The sequence below is a fragment of the Anser cygnoides genome, chromosome 1, assembly GCF_040182565.1.
Source record: "Anser cygnoides isolate HZ-2024a breed goose chromosome 1, Taihu_goose_T2T_genome, whole genome shotgun sequence".
NCBI classification, from domain to species: Eukaryota; Metazoa; Chordata; class Aves; order Anseriformes; family Anatidae; genus Anser; species Anser cygnoides.
The window spans coordinates 166420386-166438480 of record NC_089873.1 but is presented as its reverse complement, the minus strand read 5'-3'; the positions used below and the strand labels follow the sequence as shown (position 1 = coordinate 166438480).

General features: G+C 38.5%; 2 long non-coding RNA genes across 2 annotated transcripts in view; one reads left to right on the top strand and one right to left on the bottom strand.

The window, feature by feature from the left end:
* LOC125179948 (uncharacterized) overlaps nt 1–18095 on the top strand; it is a 119071-nt gene that overhangs the window by 84106 nt on the left and 16870 nt on the right. The gene's annotated exons all lie outside the window — the stretch shown is intronic.
* LOC136788634 (uncharacterized) overlaps nt 1–18095 on the bottom strand; it is a 30422-nt gene that overhangs the window by 1832 nt on the left and 10495 nt on the right. Inside the window, exon 2 of the long non-coding RNA XR_010827290.1 lies at nt 197–266. This is a non-coding gene — a long non-coding RNA (uncharacterized lncRNA). The remainder of the gene's footprint in view (nt 1–196; nt 267–18095) is intronic.

Sequence of the window (18095 nt, the reverse complement as noted above, 5' to 3'; positions counted from 1 at the left end):
AGATGTGTGGTTCATTTCCATTCATAGTTTTATTTTAAATTTATTTGCATATTAGCAAGTCATTTTTAAATGATGGCATTCTACCCATCAAATAATTTCCAAAAACCACATTCAGATTCACATGCCCACAATACTTCATACTTTAGCATAATATTGTCTAAAATTCATCTAACATTCAGCTTTTTAAGCTTCTTACCCAAGAAATGAGAATCTGAAGAAAGGCTATTCTTCTGAACATTGCTATCACTCAGATATGACGCAGTCATCTACAAGGAAAAATATTTTCTGAGAAATCAAATAACATTAAGACTAAAAGTAATAAAGCCATTAAAATTAGGACCAATTAAGATTTACGTGAGTGACATAAGGATTCAAGGAAAATGGCCTATTAGGATGTTTTGTTGTTGTTGTTGTTGTTTTGCTTTTTTTTTTTTTCCCAAGTACATTCTATTTGAAACACTATATTGTCAAAATCAACCAGAGTAATGGCAGTATGATGTACTGTGCCATTTCAAATGCATTTTGGCTCTTGCCTGAAAATCATGACCACACTTAAATTCGTGGGAATTGCCTGGGACATAGCAATTTCTATTTTGGCATTTTTACATTTGTATAAAATGTTCTAAGTATTCTAAAATTCCTAAATTATCATGAAACATTCTAATAAATAATAATAAAGCAAAATAGAAGATTACTGAGATTGCAAATACAATCTTGCTTTTAAAAACACTGTTCTGCATTTATATTAAAAAAGAAATCACCATGATCTGAGAAAAAAAAATAATAAATTACAAATACAGACTGTTAATCACTGTAGTCACAAAATCCTTTCCTTTTAAACCAAAACTGCTTTAAACTATACCTTTTGTTTCTAAGCCATTTCTGTTCTATGTATTAATTACCCATATATGAAAAAGTCATTTTGTAAATGTGTGTTCTTATAAATAACCAGTGGAACTAAAATTATTATGATTGATTTGAAATAATTGATTACAGTGTGACAGCTTTCTTTTCCGTAATTATAAAATACAATTACATTTTTGTGCTTTCATACCTGAACATTACAAAAGCTGAGAGAACTATTTCTGTTCTACTTCTGATTAGATCAGCAGTGCCACTTCTTCAGGTCTTATCAGATTGGTTTTGATAATAATTACTTGGGAAGTGTTTGATCTCAATGATGAATACTTGATTAGTTTTTCATGAAATCAGTCAACCACACCACTCAACACTACTCATGTGAGACCTTGTTGATTTAGCTGTTCGAAAGAATGCATTCTTTTTCACTGCAGTTATGGGATGTCAGTCTTTGGGGAAAAGAGGGCGGAAAAAGGGCAAGTTTATGGGTAATGATATTGCAGCAGCAGATATTTAAGGTTTGCTAATTCTCTTCTCAATTATGTTCATTCCCTGCCTTGTCACACTGCCTGCTACATGGCTACCGAATCAATCTTAGCAGTGGAATACATTTTTCCTGTTTCAAAAAAAGGTTTCATGACACCATTGTCATCTTTGAAACCCTTGGAGGGTTTTGCCCTGATGAATAATATTTCATATGTGGAATGTTTATGTGATTTTCACGGAGTGATAACCCCGCTACCACCTAACTTTGATGCATTGAGATTGCTGCTTTTCCCTACTAAAAGTGCTTTTACACACCACCTCCTACAAATTGACTTAAGAGTTAGAAATAGAAGATTCAACAAAACTTCAACTCTCCATGGAAAAAAAGGGTCTTAGAGAGAAATTTATACATTGGGCACAATCTGCTTTAATTATTTAAAAAGGAGCTTTTGCTGAATAAGACTTCTAGGCATTTTTTTTTCCTTCATCTTTTCTCTTTTGCTTTATGCAGTTAGAATCAGTTATTCTAAGCTGAACATATATTCATATTTAAAAATGACTGCATTTTTTAACCAAGCTTTGTTTTAAGGATTGGTCTGCAGACCTGTACTCAGTGAAGTCAATAGCATTGTCTGCGTAAGTAAAATCTGCTCACATAACGAGACACTCAATGGATTAGTCTCCAAGCTATGGGGAGAAAAATCCTATAGCTCAAGTACTTATGATTAAGTATCTGTGCAAGAAGAGATTTTCAGGACAATACCCTTGCTTGTCAGTCATAAAATAGCAAGGCAGAGCCTTTTATCAAAAGAGGACTTAATGCTGCACTAATTAAGAGAAAGGAAGAAAATTTCCAGGGAGGAGATATTTTACCTAATGCTTTTCTTTTTAAAGTTGCTAATAGAATTATGACAGTTTTAACAGTCAGAAAATACAATGCATTCCAAATGTGTCTTTTGCTAATTATAAGATCCCTGGAAATTGTCTAGATCTTTAAAACATAATGTTTCACTAATAAGCTTAGATCCCTTTTGTTTTTGTTTGTTTGTTTGTTTGTTTTCTATATATCTTTTTTTTTTTTCTTTTGTTTTTTGGAGGTGGCAATACATTTCTCTTTGAAGACCCAATTTAAGCAGGTTCTTCTCTTGGATAATCATACTGTTTAAAAAGAAAATAATGTTCCAGGACTCTGATTATTTTGGTTCTTTCGTCATCATGTTAATGTTGTGCTGTAAGAAACATTCAGCTGAACATTTTATAGTTCTGATACAAGTCTAAAAAGAAGGCGAGAGCGATCAGGCTGCTGAGTGGAAAAATGGAACATCTCTTTAAATGCTGAAAAGCAGTTTGAATGCAGTTACCTCCAAATATTACACAAATTCAGCAATTTTTACTTAACTGTTGTGCACTGTCAAAGTACCTGTCATCCTAAGACATCATCTTTATGTAATAGTTGGCCAGCATTTCTGAAAAACTCAGCTCACTGTTAGAAGCTGAAATGAGTGGAAAGGTTTTCATACAGGCTTACTACTTTGCATCTCCCACTGAAAACAAAGGAAACTACTAGGTGCCAGCTCCTTTGAAAGTCTGTCTTCTTTGTTATGACTCTTAGGAAGAACCACATCTGAGGTTTTCAAAGTAACCTAAAGAATTAAGGTGCCCAATTCCCATTGAATGGCTACAGGAGGTGGAACATCTCAACATCGTTGAGAAGCCTGTCTCAGAACTTTCAAAATTCATAACATGTAAAAACAGATAAAATATCCACAATTGAGAAAATGCCTACACCTGGGGGACATCAGAACTAAAAAGCATCTATCTCACAGACCTTGGACCCCAGATGAAACAGAACATCCATGAGCAAAAGAAGGAGTACAGAAAAGCAGATAGTCATTGTATTTTCACTGATGTCAACTAATTCCAAATTTTGATCTGCAGGCTATTGTTAAAAGCATATGCACCAATTACCCATAGATGCTACTAATACTCCTGTTGCCTTTAAATCATCATAAATATCAAAAAATGGGGAAAATGAGATAAAACTCTGCAATGGCATAGTGACTGCTTACGCACTGATCGCCTTATTGGTAAAATCCTTACTGACTTCTCATTTAATTCTTCTCTCATTATTCCTTTCAAAAGGAAGCATGCATTCTGGACAACAATAAAAAAATCTATAGAGTAGTACCATTTCTGTCATTTGCAGCTAATGAATGCTTTTTAGTATTGACTAGCAACTAGTCTAATAATGACAATGACTCCACTGATTTAGAGCAATAAATCCAAAGACTTGGCAGGCCTCTATTAGTATAATAAGCTCAAACATTCATTCAGGAACATTAAGAAAATGGGCAGCAGACACTTGAATATTAGAGATTCTCATGTTTCTTTCCTTTCAGTAACACCATCTGGCTGAAAAAAACATGATTCCACAGTGTTTAATGTGTAAATTTAAGTGACAGCTAAGGTAACTGTGAGGATTTTTTCCTTTGCTGTTGCTAAGAGAGTGGGTCAATTATGATGAATATTATAAATGTAGGGCTATGAGAACCTACACTAACAGCATCTATTAGGAAAGGTTGGGGGGGGGAGGCAGCTAAATGCCGGTGTTCAACATCTACGGTGGACAACTGATATTACTAGTGTTTCCAGATATTATCAGAATCAGATGCTTGATACTTCTCATAACAAACAAACCTCTCAGTGTTTTATCACTAGATAACAGGCTTAAAAGACTTCAGATAAACAACAGGGATATGCTTCTCTTCATCAGTGATACAGAAGTAAGGATAATGTGCCAGGCTTTCCTAGTCTGTTTTATGCACATTTATTTTTCTCACTTAATGAGGATATAACATATTTTTACTATTTTTTGTCATTATTACATGTAGATGAAATAAAGAAAACAGATGTATTACATTGGTTTCATTAGATCACCATGCAGATAGTGTTCCAAAAAAAATAAAAAATAAAAAATAAATATCTAAATAAAGTAAGAAATAATCTTGACAGATAAAGTCAAACAAACAAGACAGTCAGGAAAATTATGAGAGAAATCTATCCAGTTGATACCTCAGTTGAAGCTGTAAATCCTTCTCAGAAGCAAAGTTACTAACTAACCTTCAAAGTGGTCCCCTTGTACACGTGTTTTGTTTTTTTTTTTACACTTTTTTTTGTTGTTGTTGTTCATCTATAGGCTTGTATTAAACTGCAGAAAAATCTTTTCAGCTTGAGGGAAGGCAAAAGCACTGTCATGCCTTGAAGCCTGTGAGACCTAAGATGATCACTGCCGGAAGAGCTGATGAGATCCACCAAAGAGGGCAAAGGGCTTGCCTCCCCTATCCCTATGGTCATGAGCCATAAAATCCAGGGAACATCCAGTACTGAACTGCAACAAACCATGTGGGTGAAATAGCTTCCTGATGAAGCCATTGACCAAGACTTCACAGTTGCATTTATTTTGTACAGCTTGTATTTACAACTGATTTTCAGCAAACAGAGGCTCATTGAGAGCTGCATGGAAACAACAGAGGCTTGCAGCTCAAGCACTGCAGTGTCTGGGTGGCAGATGCTTCCACAAAGCAGTATTTTCCTTCAGGTATTGTAGATAGCAGCTGTAGACCATAACTGTACAAGGAACAGGAAAATGTGGCTAATGCCAGAGTTCCCATGACAGTTTGCATACAAATTTGTGGCTGGAGGTGGATTCATTAATAAAGTCAATACAGAGTTTATGTCAGCTCTACCAAAGCAGATAGCCATAGGAGAATCTGTCTAACTTAGTAATTCATCTGATATATTTAATTTGCTGATTTATTTAGTAATAATGAATAGATTTATTGTGTTTGAAAATGGAAAGTGCTCTGTAGTGTGAAACATTCTGCTGGAAGAAATCTGGAAGCCTATTGCAAGTATGATGGCAAGGACAGAGAAGCAGCTGGAAGTTCACAGGTCACTATATCACAGCAATAAAAGTAAAGATCTCTTATTGCCATTTATTAGTTTATTATTATTTCTGTTATCTTGCTGCTGTACTTGGTCCTGAAGAGATGCTTATTACACTCAGTGTAATGATTTTCAATCACATTTTCTCCTGAATCTTCGCAGCAGACCTGTGAAGAGGGATGACAGAATTGGGGGTAAGGAAATAATGATTTCTCATCCCCTCACTCTCCTCACTTCACCAAAACTCCCTCATTGGTGCTTTAGTTTAGTACAGTATCAAGGTAAGTCGATGTTTGTGGACTGAGGTAACAGTAAATAAAGGAATATTAAATGGACAGTATTCAGTTCCTCTAAAACTAATTTAAGTGGCAAAATGGTGTAAGAAAAGCCAGTTAAGGGTTCAGCCTACCTACAGCGAATGGAATTTTTCTCCATTGGCTGTAGGGAGCTTCAGATGTGGATGTCCCCAGGGTTCATTAAGTGAGATGCATTTCACTCCAAGCACCCAGTAGAAACGGATGGCATGAAGCAGGAATACTCCTGCGCATCTTATGTGAGGCAACTAGTAAAACAGGCTCTAAGTTTAGCACAGCAGCTGCACCTTCAGCATGTTCAGCATAACAAGTTCAGGAGTATGGTTTAAGTTCCAGGGTTTGGTTATAGTCCTAATGCTGCGTATTAGAAAGTGCCTAAGTGGGGTTTGTATTTCCTTTTTGATGTGAAGCTGGAAATTATTTCAGCCAGCAGTGTTACTGGCACACTGTCAGAGGACTGCAGATGGCACAGTGTTACTGTGTCTTGAGCAGGGAAATCAAGAAACCTTGAAATAATAAGCCATTGAACAGGAGAAGCTGTTTCTGTGCCACTCGCTATTGCACATACAGATGATTCAAGTGTAAGAGGCATCAGGATCCACACATCTGGTCTTCACAAGAGGACTACAACTCCAGAGTGACACTGGCATGCTACAACTAAAAAATGAACCAGAAACAGAAGCTTTGTGATTCATAGCCACATTTCCAGTTCCAAAGTGATTTTTAGCATTTTGATCATAGCCTGCACCCACAGAAAAAGGCAGTCTGGTTTTCTGTTATTTGTAAGGATGAAAAGAAGAGTACAGTGAAAAAGTAAGAAACCTCATTAAAAGGAAAAAAAAAAAAGGGATTTTTGAGTCTTGACAAAGAACTATGTGGAGTCCAATGCCCAACTGAAAGCTAAACAGGAGATCAGTTTGGATTTAAAGAAAACGCTTGTCCCATTTGGAAAAATTATGTGTTTATCAGACTGAGTTTTGATTCACAGGATACAAACAAAGACAGTTCTGAATTCATTCTGGCATATGCATGCTGTATTTCTGGAAGGAAAGGGTGACTTATATGCTGTCTGTGACAAGGGAAGTCATCCTAGTTCTGTTGATCAAAGCCCTCCTTAGAAGTGGGGCTGCAAAGGTTTCTTCAACCAAAGAAAAGAGGCTTTTAAGAAAAAGGGTGATGCAAAGAAGGAACAAAATCCTGAAGTAAATGAGATAATTACCACCTGGTCGTAGTGTTTTACACTTTGTAGGAAACTTAGTAGAGAGACAGTAAGCAGATTGCATAGGTAGACACCATCACAGACACACAAGCCTGCTGCAGAAAGCAGCTGTACCAAAGAGAAGCAAAGCACTGTGGAATTACATGTAATAAGCCCTCATGCAAACAAGGAGGTGTTACAAATACAGCTGCAAACAGGGTATTTCAAAACAAAGACTATGGGTCATATCATAAGACGGCAAAATCCTTTGAAGCAGTAACTCTGGAAAAAGGTTTAGATATCAAAGTAAGAGAATCAGTTTTCAATGCCACTCTTTACCAAAAGGGCAACGGTTGTTGTTTGTATAAACAAGCTCTCAAGCAGCAGTTGGAGAGCTTAAATGACTTCTGCTTGCACTTACTTGGCAGCATTATTATTGATATTGAAATCCTTTGTACATCTCAAAAAGAATTTTAGGGGAATTAAAAAGGTTTAGAAAGGAGCAACAAGAGTGCTGTAAAGCACACAATGTAATAAAAGAGTTATGGACCTAAAGCTATTTAAAAATGCTCCATCTACTGTGATCTCAGCCAGTGAGAACCTATATGAAGAACAGAATTCTGATAATGAGGGTTCTTCTGCCCATTAACCAAGGACTAATAAAATCCTGGGAAAAAAAATCAGATTCAGAATACAAATTTTCAGTACTGAGGAAACTAACCACTGGAACAACTCATAAAAGTTGGTGGTAGCTTTTTTTTTTTTCATTGCTATCAATTTTTAATTCATATGGGCTTTGTTTGTTGAAGATTTTTTGTCTAATTTAAACTGGAATATTTTAAAGGAACTCTACAGTGCGCATTAAACAGGAGACCAGGTGGGATTATCACAATGGTCCCTGCTTGCATATGAATCCATAAGTTTATGAAATGAACAAAGAGCAACACAAACAATGAGCTTTAACAGTAGTATAAATATCAGTTTGGGGGCAACGCAGTGTTTCTGAAAATGGGAGTGTAGCTTAGTGCATTGTGACTATGGCATTTTCAACCTGTCTGTGTGCAGTATGAGGAAATGTATTGGGTTCACGTGGCAAGGTTTTGGTAGCAGGGGGCTGCAGGGGTGGCCTCTGTGAGCAGAGCCCAGCAGCTGCCCCAGGTCAGATCAGAGCCAGCTCCAGCCACCTCCAAAAGGGACCCGCTGCATATGTGACATTGTTATGAGTGACGTTGGTTGGGCCTCTGGGAGAGCAGATTTCAGAACGGGGAAAAAACCTGCTGTGCAACAGCAGCTGGGACAGAGAAGAGTGAGAACCAGCCCTGCAGACACCAAGGTCAGTGCAGGAGAAGGGCAGGAGGTGCTCCAGGCATGCAGCAGAAGTTCCCCTGCAACCTGTGAGAGGCCCCTGGTGGAGCAGGCTGTCCCCCTGCAGCCCATGGGTCCCACACGGAGCAGATCTCCACGCTGCAGCCCGTGGAGGAGCCCCCGGTGGAGCAGGTGGATGTGGCCTGGAGGAGGCTGCGGCCCATGGAGAGCCCCCGCAGGAACACTCTATTCCTAACAGATGGACCCTGTGATACGGAGCCATGTGGGAGCACTTCTTGAAGAGCTGCTGCCTGTGGGAAGCCTACGCAGGATCAGTTGGGGGAGGACAGAATTCTGTGGGAGGGACCCCACGTGGAGCAGGGGCAGAGTGACTGTGAAGGAGCGGCGGAGATGAAGCGTTAGGGGCTGACCACAGCCTCCATTCTCCGTTCCCCTGCACCACTTGGGGGTGGACATAGAAGAAGGTGGATGGGGGAAGGTGTTTTTAGTTTGGTTTTAGTTCTCACTGCTCTAGTCTGATACTGATAGGCAATAAATTTTGTTAATCTCCCTATGCTGAGTATGTTTTGCCCGTCATGATAATTGTTGAGTGATCTCCCTGTCCTTATCTCACCCCTTGAGCCCTTTCCATCATATTTTTCCCCCTTTTTTCTTTGAGGAAGGGGAGCGAGAGTGGTTGTGATGGAGCTCAGATACCCATCGGGGTAAAATCACCACAGAATACTTAATAAAGTCAAAGAAATGCCAGTCCAACATAGAGTCAGAAGATTGCCAAGATCAGTATGTTCAATAAGAGTAGATAAAATGTTGTGTTTGCTGGTAGCCCATACAACAACATGGCAAATCACGCCTTTTTGAGGTTTTAAGTCTTGCACCAAAATTTGAATGTTACAATCTGTCAATATGGAAAGAAGTGATATTAAAATAATCGCCATTTCTAGAAACCAATCAATTAATGAAACACTATTTGGAAGATGTTTTTTTAAAGGCATTACTTGCATCTATGACTATCAGCCCAGATAAAGGTTAGTTCCTTCACAAAGAGACTGTGATAGTATTATCCCAAAGAAAGCTATGAAGAAAGTTATGTTATTTGTCACACTGAAAAGGTCAGGAATTGTTTGTGTCCCTCTATTGTAATGCTGACGTTCATATTCATCATCAGAAAATCGATTAACACCATCAGAAAATCAATCAACATTGCTAACTCCGGTGGAACAAGACAAGTTTGTGTATGTTGATGAGATACCCATTCCTTCCTGAAACTCTGCAGATACTACTGAGAAATAGTGCAGACAGTCATATATGCACATCCAGAGCTGCAATAGACAGTGTGCTCATCCTACCACTTTGACAGTGATTCCTTTCTTGATTTACAGTGGCACATCTGTCATGGGAATTATGTCATAAGCATCCATGTTCCCTAAGTCCCTTAACAAACTCCCTACATAATAATTAGATAGCAATCAACCATCACATTTTTTTTTTCCCTAACCTGTTTATGTTAAGCCATAAAACCAAGAGCAAGTTTAAGAGATTTTTAGTAGATTATCTCAAGGACAATAAATGGCATAGAAGTCATCACAACATCTGATATACTTTCATCCTGATCAGTTGTATTATCTGTGACTGGGCATTAAAATAATTTTATTCAAGGTTTGGAAAAACAGAAGATGTTGAAGTACTCCTTAAAATGAAAATCTAACACCTATAACACCTATAAGCAAGAGCTCCCAGTAAGACTATGCAAAGCTTCTGGTAGAGTTCTGTATTTATCCTCCTGTTAACACCTGTTCTTATTGCTGGTTCTGGTCTGAGCCTGTCAGATGCTGAGCTCTGATGGCACTTAGACCTCCAGTGTGAGTCAGTCTCTGGCAGGCCCAGCTCCTTGATTCTGTCATACTGTGCGAAGGGACCACCTGCTCTTCCAAACTGTGTGGTTGCCTATGGGGATTAGGCAAGGATGCACTAAAAGTATTTCCACTTGTGACCTGAGCAAAATTTAGATATCAGCGTTAAAAAACAATTGCAAAGAACTGCCACTCAGTTCCATTAAATATTAACTATCTTACAGAAGCTCTAGCAAGTGTTTAGAAGAATTGTCTGTCCCTTTTTGGCTAGTGTATTTGAATTAAATTTGTTCTTTCTTTCTGTCTTTCTACCACTCTCTCTCTCATTTTCTGGTTAATAGATCTTACTCTTTAGTTGTGTCTTCCAAGAGCCTGAGGATGGACTTTACCATCTGTTGTATAACTCTGTATATCTGTTTTTCTGTAGCCTATTACCTGATCAGTAGCACATAGATTTATATGCTACTACATAGATTTATTTATTTATTTATTTGTACATTCACTCCTCTCATCTCACAAGATGCAGGGAGAAAGTGTTCTTACCAGCTGAGGTCATTTAGGGACAGGCTAAAAAGAGGCAGTCATTTTTTCCTGTGCTATAAAGTCTGGTGGTCCTTACTTGTGACACTTATGTGGAATATAAATTTGCGCATTAATGTATAGCTGAATTTGATGCTTCTGGAGAATTTCAGACCCGCCTCTCTCAGGTTTTATTTCATGCTTTGGGTGTGTTTTTCATTTAGTTTTGGAATTCAGTTTATTTGGTGCTACCATGAGGCTTCCATTAGCCATTTCACAAGCAGTAGCTACATATTTTCTGAATTCTAATGCATGGGGAATGGAGAACAAGGAAGACAGAAAGTCAGTTCAAGGATAGAATGGAAAATTAATGTGATCTAATGCATGGATTAGGCTGAGCCATATAGGATCTTCTGGAAGCTCTGTAGGTCCACACACTCCAACTCCTACACTCCTACATCCAAGAGCTGGAAATACTGCTGAGGGATGCCCAAAACATACATTTCTATGCCTGGACTATGAACTTGGGTATGTCACTTTGCCCGTTTGTGCCTGCATTCCCTCCCTCTTGTTTTTATAAACTGTAAATTCTTTAAGGCAGTCTCTTACCCCAGTTTTTCAAAGCACTTTGTAAAGCAGGAGCCTCTGGGATTACTGTAATGCAAATAAATAACACTAAACCTATAACAGGTATTATGTGAAATGAGCAGAGATTTTGTATATGAGCCATTAGATGTGTGGGATAAGCTGAATTCATTAAATCTGAAAATATAAACAAGTAAGGTGTGCATATCCTTTCAGTCTACTATATCATACTGAGCGTGTATAGACATATATATGCTTATCCCATTATATAAAATGGATTTAAAATGCATTATATTAAATAAAGTGTGTCCTCCAGTACCGTGCACATTATAGGCACTCAGCAAATAATAACTGCAATTGAAATGACATAAAAATTAAAATGGACTGTATTCATCACTTCTTAACCACAGTCTTTGATGGAGCTAGCAAAAAAAGGGCAAAAGTATGTCAGCCTAGCCTTCCTGAAGTACACATGACTGGAGTCCATCTACACATACCTGAAAAGCTTTGAAGTACCTAACATAGCAGTTGCACCAGCGCAGCCTTGAATTCAGCTTGCAAAAACCTTCCTGTGATCCCAGGCCCAGCAACTGAGCCTCATATTGTCTCAACTACAATATTGTTACTATAGCAAACCTCTAAACAAGTTTGTTTAAAGCTAGAATACATACACTGCCTGTTGGCAGTGCAGCTGGGCCTGTGGATTACTGTGCAAACAATGTCCAAATATGATCCTCAATGTTTTTTTCTCACAAAAAAAGAACATTCAGTCTTGTGACTTAACATTATGGACTACTGCAGTACTGCAGCTGTGGCTGGTTTTGTTGCCTCTGCTATTTCTACTTCACGGGCAAAGTGAAAAAGACCAGATTTTGGTCCAGTGACCTACACAGAACCTTTTATTTACTTCCTCATCTTTTGCTTTGGCACCTGTATTGCCCCTGCCCTTGAGTATTTGTCCCCTTTTGCCTCCCTACCAGCCATGACAACAGGATGCACAATGAAAACTTGTGTTTACAAATCTTGCATGCAAATGATTATGGAACAGCCATGATATGCAGTAATTTAAATTTGTTGACAGAGTTGCTAAGGAACAAACCTTTTGATTCTGTGAAACCCTTTTTGATACAGCTCCATGCTCTGACAGTTGAAGTTATTGAACAAGAGTGAGGACTCTTTAAAAGAGGAATTTCTGACATTTGCCTGTTTTCAGACACTGTAACATAACATAGAATATTCTTTCAGTGTCAGTTTTATTCAGTAGTGGAATGTCTGATTCCATATATATTTAAGCTATCTTATATTTCAAAAAAAAAAAAATGGCTTCAGCACTTCAGCACTGCCTTCTCCCACTCATATGCACAATTGTTTTGCAAAAATTGTGATCTTTACATGCTCCCCTGCCAAATACCTTGTAAGTTTCTATACTTTTTCCAATCTGTTCTTTAAACATCCTTTCTCCAGGGCATTTTCACAAAGGACCTCATAGCATGCTACTCAGATATCAACTGTAAAATATACCATTATTTTGACACTCCAGTATTTTTGAGACAGCTGATACTTTAAGAACATATATTCACACTATAGATACTTAACCATTAAATAGTGAAGCAGCCCTGGGAAAAACAAGACCCAGTTTAATCCCAAACCAGATTACCTATATCATTTAGCTGACAAAATTAGAAGCATTGTCATGTAAAGTCGTGTCAGGAAAGGAGAGGGTGATTTAGCCCTCAGGTTGTCTCAAACACATTTGGAGGCATCTAACCTTCACTTGATTCCTAAGGCAGCCTAGAGCAATTATAGTCCTAATTTAAGCACTTCAGTTAGGTGTTTAAAGTTAGGCAGAATTAAACCTTGTCTAATTGATCATAACCTTAGTTTTTCTTAGCAGGCTCAGCAGTTGTAATTGCAGCCTGCCTACATCAACACTACCTTTTGTGCACATCTGTCACTCTGTAGCATTCAATGTGCAATAGGGAAAAGGCAAAACAGCAATTTTGTAGGGATGTTTGTTTGATGATCAGCAAATTCAACATTTTGCAGGGATGGGACATAGGCAAAGACAATTATGGGACAGAGGTAGAAATGAAAGGCACAAGGAAAAAACATGATGGATTACCCATTTGAAGGTTTGCTTCCTAGGATCAATGTATGACTTGATGGACATTTTGCATTTTTCTGGTGTGAAAAGCAGAAGAACCTAATGTCATGTGTCTGCCAAGGTGCTATTTTTAATCAAATAAAATCGCTGCACAGTCATAAACTGAGGATGCAAAGGCAGAAGGAAGACTCTAGGAGGAGATATATCAGTCCATCATAGTCGAAAAGAAAAAAAGCAAAAAAAAAGAAAGTGGTGTAAAAAAGAACCAGTCACTTTCAGATTTACTCAGAAGCACTAAAGATTATCTCTGCCTACCATATTCTCTTTGCATTTTATTCATAAGGAGCAAACTTTTTTCCTTGTGAAAAAAAAAAAAACATCTGAAATTGTGCAAAAGTGTTTTGAAAAGGATTTTTAAAAATGTGAAATAAATGTAAAAATAATGAGTCATACTCTTTAATGGCCATTGCAGAATGTGCATTAGAAGGCAAACAGAGCGCTCTCAGCATGCACTAATAGCTTGCTAATGCACAGTCTTCAGTGCCTTATTGCTATAGTCGACATTTACCACAACGAATACTTTGCAGCAAGACATATTTTGGGCTCCATTACGCTTTCACAACCTTGAGCTGCGCTGGGAAGGGTTGGAAGTAGAGTGCTGTGAGCACTGTGGGCCGACAGCCTAGAGAAATAACTCACACCTTTGCCATTTGTTGGAATACAGGTGGAAAAGGCCTTCATGTGACAGAAGAAGGAGAGCCATTTCATCCAACCCAGCTCTGTGCTCACCCACTAGGAGGCAAGGGGCCTTGATGTGAATGCCCGGCAGGTTTCTCACCCTGGGACCACTGCAAGGTCCTCAAGCTCCTGTCCCTGTGCACTGGACACCACGAACCACGTTGTGACTGCTTGCATTTTAAAGCTCCCACTTGCCCCACACTTTTGTAACAGCAGTCTGTTTCCTCTCCACTGCTCTCCTCTGTCATGTGTGTGCATTTGTTGGTGAATGTATCTGCCAGGGACGGCGCAGCTGTGAGTGTAGCTACCAAAAAATGCTCTGTTATCTGGGAATGCCAGCAATTACTTTTGCAGCTCAGAGCCTGAGCCAGAAGCAACCTCATAACCATTATGGTTTGGATAGACTAATTTTGCTTCTTTTTTCTGTTTGTTGCCATTGTTCGGTTTCTGTTCTTTCTCATCGCTGAGAAGCTTGATGGGGGACTGCTCCGTGCCCTGAGCAGCACTGTCACACCCACACAACACCTGTGTCGATACAATGACACGTTCAAAACCTCAAGCAGTCTGTATGCCAGCGGTCAGGGTGCTCCTTTGGAGGTCAGGATGGTATTATAAAACCCTTTTGGCACAGAAAGTGTTGGAGCCCTAATCCCACTCCACTTGGGTGAGACCTCTTGGAGATTTGACTCATTGCCGGATGAGGCAGAGAGCTTTCATGACAGCATCTGAGAGGTTAACCCTGAGCAACCATTCCCACAGAAAATACTAATTTAATTTATTCTACATGTGGCAGCTCTTTATGAGAGACCAGAACTCCATTTTGTGCCCAGCTCTTCAGATGAGGGTTGTATTTTTATTTACAGGCCACTGCTGGTTTATCTGCTGCATGCTTGGCATTGTGCCACTGGCTGGGTAAAGACACTCCACTTCATCTCTCTGTAAGTGGGTTTGGCTTCGCCTTCTCATAGTGGCACTTGCGTGAGGTGCTGCAAAAAAGCATCAGCATCAGCCCAGGTCATGATAAGACGATAATTAATTCTTGGCTTGCCTCTCTCTCCAGAAACATCTTTTTTTTTTTTTTTCTTTTTTTCTTTTTCTGGATGACATATAGGATGACTAGTTCCTCAGAAGCAAGAAATGTTGTAAATATCATAAACGATAGTTCAAATATAACACATCACTTATAAAATCTCAATGTAAACACCAATTTCACTAATGCAGTATGCTGTCTAATTGACTCAAAAATATCTAAGAATGGGTAATTCAACATTTTGTTCGGGCTTGGAGAGTAAAAACTTTGGTCTTTTTTTGTTCCATTTCCAAAGATCTCTGACACCTCCCATGCTGTATGAATGGGATCTTGTTACCTCCAGCAAGTCCCAGAGTCCATCATCACCACACAGCTACTGCTCTGCCCTGGGGTTCAGATCAGGAACTACAGAAGACAAAGTGTGGAGTTGATTATAATAATGCCCAGAGATATTATTACCAAGATATATCATTTCTGTTGGACTAAACCCTTGGTTTGTAAATTCTTCATGTGAACAGTCCTCAAAAAATAAACCTCTTTTCTCTCTTGAGTTTTTGAGAAAAATCAGCCACTGCTCATGAGGGATGGGACTACATTGGACTAGCAGACTGGCACTGTTCAAAAGGATCTTGCTCATGGCAAGTGAAGGTTCCTCGTTACTAAGTTTTTCAGTGGAAGGAAAGCTAAGTTCCAGGAAAAAGCAAAAAGTATTAAAATGGATCTCTCAATTTTCTCTGCTGCTTTATTGTTGTTTTAAATAGACCATCAGTAAGTTTTGCTTTATACATGAACTGGATAAACTGTTCCTACCAAATCACGCAGTGCAATGAATTGTATTGAGCTGTGTAAGTCCTAGCAGTCAGAAAACCAATACATTTCATGGCTGGCTATGCTTTGTTTTCCTTTAATGCAGACAATTTAATGTTAGCAATCGAATCAGTGAATTTTCCAGCGAAAATGACAAGGCAGTCAACTTGAAACATAGCATTATTAGCAGTCGTCTTTTCTGGTTTTGTGTGCATGTCGAGTGATCTGGGATGAAAAACTAACAAGCACCTGTCAAATCTGAGACATCAGGTTTTTTGACAGAGGGCCCACTGGACATTCCTATCAAGAGAGCCTTTATGAGTAAACCGTGGAAATCTCTCTCAGACAAAAAGGAAACAGAGCTCATCAGATTCTGCAGACCCTTGACTTCGAGGGCATACTGTCTCCAATGAAAGGCTTTTGATCACAATGCTTTTTTATTCAGATTTGACTTCACATTATGGCTAATCAATACCTTGCAACAGTCTAAGTCCCCAGTTAGATGCACATCTCACAGTCAGGCAGGGAGACCTACTAATTGAGAAAAAGTCAGAGACCCAGGTACCATCGCCCTCAGGCCATAGTCTTGCCTCAGCTCAATCCTTTTTCCTATCCCTGCCTCTCTTATCATAGTACCCTAGAAATGGTGGAAATAAAATTTAGAGACATGACAGGCACAGAAAAGCAGGATCAATTCCTGTCACTTGCCACCAGTGTTTACTGCCTTCCCAGGTCTTCAGAGGGTGTTTTTCTTTCATAGCTTAGGGGAACTTAACCTTTTATAAATAGGAAGATGGTACCTTCATGAATTTTAAATTGTTTGATTTTTCTAGGCCTAAGATTATCTCGACTTTCGCAAAATGACTCCATCTTCAAAATCTCATTAGTTTATATACGGTCAGAAATAGAAACTAGAAGGTTTTTTGTTTGTTTATATATATTCTATATATATATATATTACTTTTTTCCATGTGCCTATTTCAAAAATTACCCTTCTCTCCCTTCTGCATCATTTTTTACCAGCCAGCAAGTGCAAGTGAATGATACAAATACCATTTTGTAGAAAAAAAAAAAAAAAAAAGACAAGGTAACTGCAAAAGTAGGACATGGGATGTACTCATGCAGGGCAACAGCAAAAGATTTTGGCAGCAGTAGAAGGATTTCAGTGTGGTCTGTCCCCCATAGTACCTCACTGAGGAGCTGTGCTCAGCGGAGCATGATGAGGGAAGTGCTCAGTCCTGTGACAACAGATATAAAAAATGAAGTTCTTCGGTTCTCTTGTCTCCTGCCTCCATTTGATGATTTCCTGCCAGTTCCTACCACAGCCAGCTTCACATAAAGAAAGAAAGAGGAAAAAAAAAAAAAAAAGTACATTTGTAAACCTGTTGTAAACTCTGGTAAACCGACCGCTGGAGGGAGTCACAGATTAGGGAGCTGCTGGAGCTACCAGATGCTGCTGGGTAAACTGGCTTTGCCTTGGGAACCACATTATGTCTGTCCTGAGTGAAATGGGTATTCCAAGATGTCTCTCTGTAAACATTAGTACGTGGACATTGGTGTGATAGAGATTGAAGTGATAGAAAGACTAGGTGTAGGTTGAGAACAGGTAGCAGAGCTGGTAGAGGGGTGAGAAAAGAAAACACTAAAGAAAAAAAAGTACAGAGAAACAGAAAATGAGGTGAAGAAGACAAAGACCAAAGAAAAGAACCTATGAAAAGGAGAAATACTTCGTTTTCACTCTGTTTTTCATTTTTCCCTATAAGTTCAGTCAGGAGGTCCTGCTCATTGCTTCCTATTCTTCATGACATTCTCCACTTATATCCATAAGCTGTTTTTCCTAGAACAAATGTCTTAGAAGGTCAGCTTGGACAGCTGCTTTGCAAATAAAACAGTTTAAAAAAGTATACACTCCCAGTAACTAACAAGCAATATGCTGTGTATGTGAATTTAACTGAAAGTTCAATCAAGTATAGGAATTATAAAACATGGCTTAAAACTTGGTTAAATGGAAATATGTCAGTAAATGTTCATACATATAAGTATACCCCTGAAATAACCCTCTTTACATAAACCCCTTTCTTGTTTTCTTGAGTTCACATTCTCATTTCTTTTTGGATGTTAAAATATTGCTTCCTTGGTTTTTATATCTTTTGGGGAGAATAGGGAGAAATAAGTTGCCTATGAGAATTAACAATTATTCAAAATCATTAAAAATATGATAAAAAGCACTTAAAAATAAACGAAAGAAAACAACAACAAAAAAGTTTCAGGTTGAAAGAAAAGGTCTGCTGTTTTTAAAAATGAAGATTTTTTTGTTGTTGTTTTTGCATACACT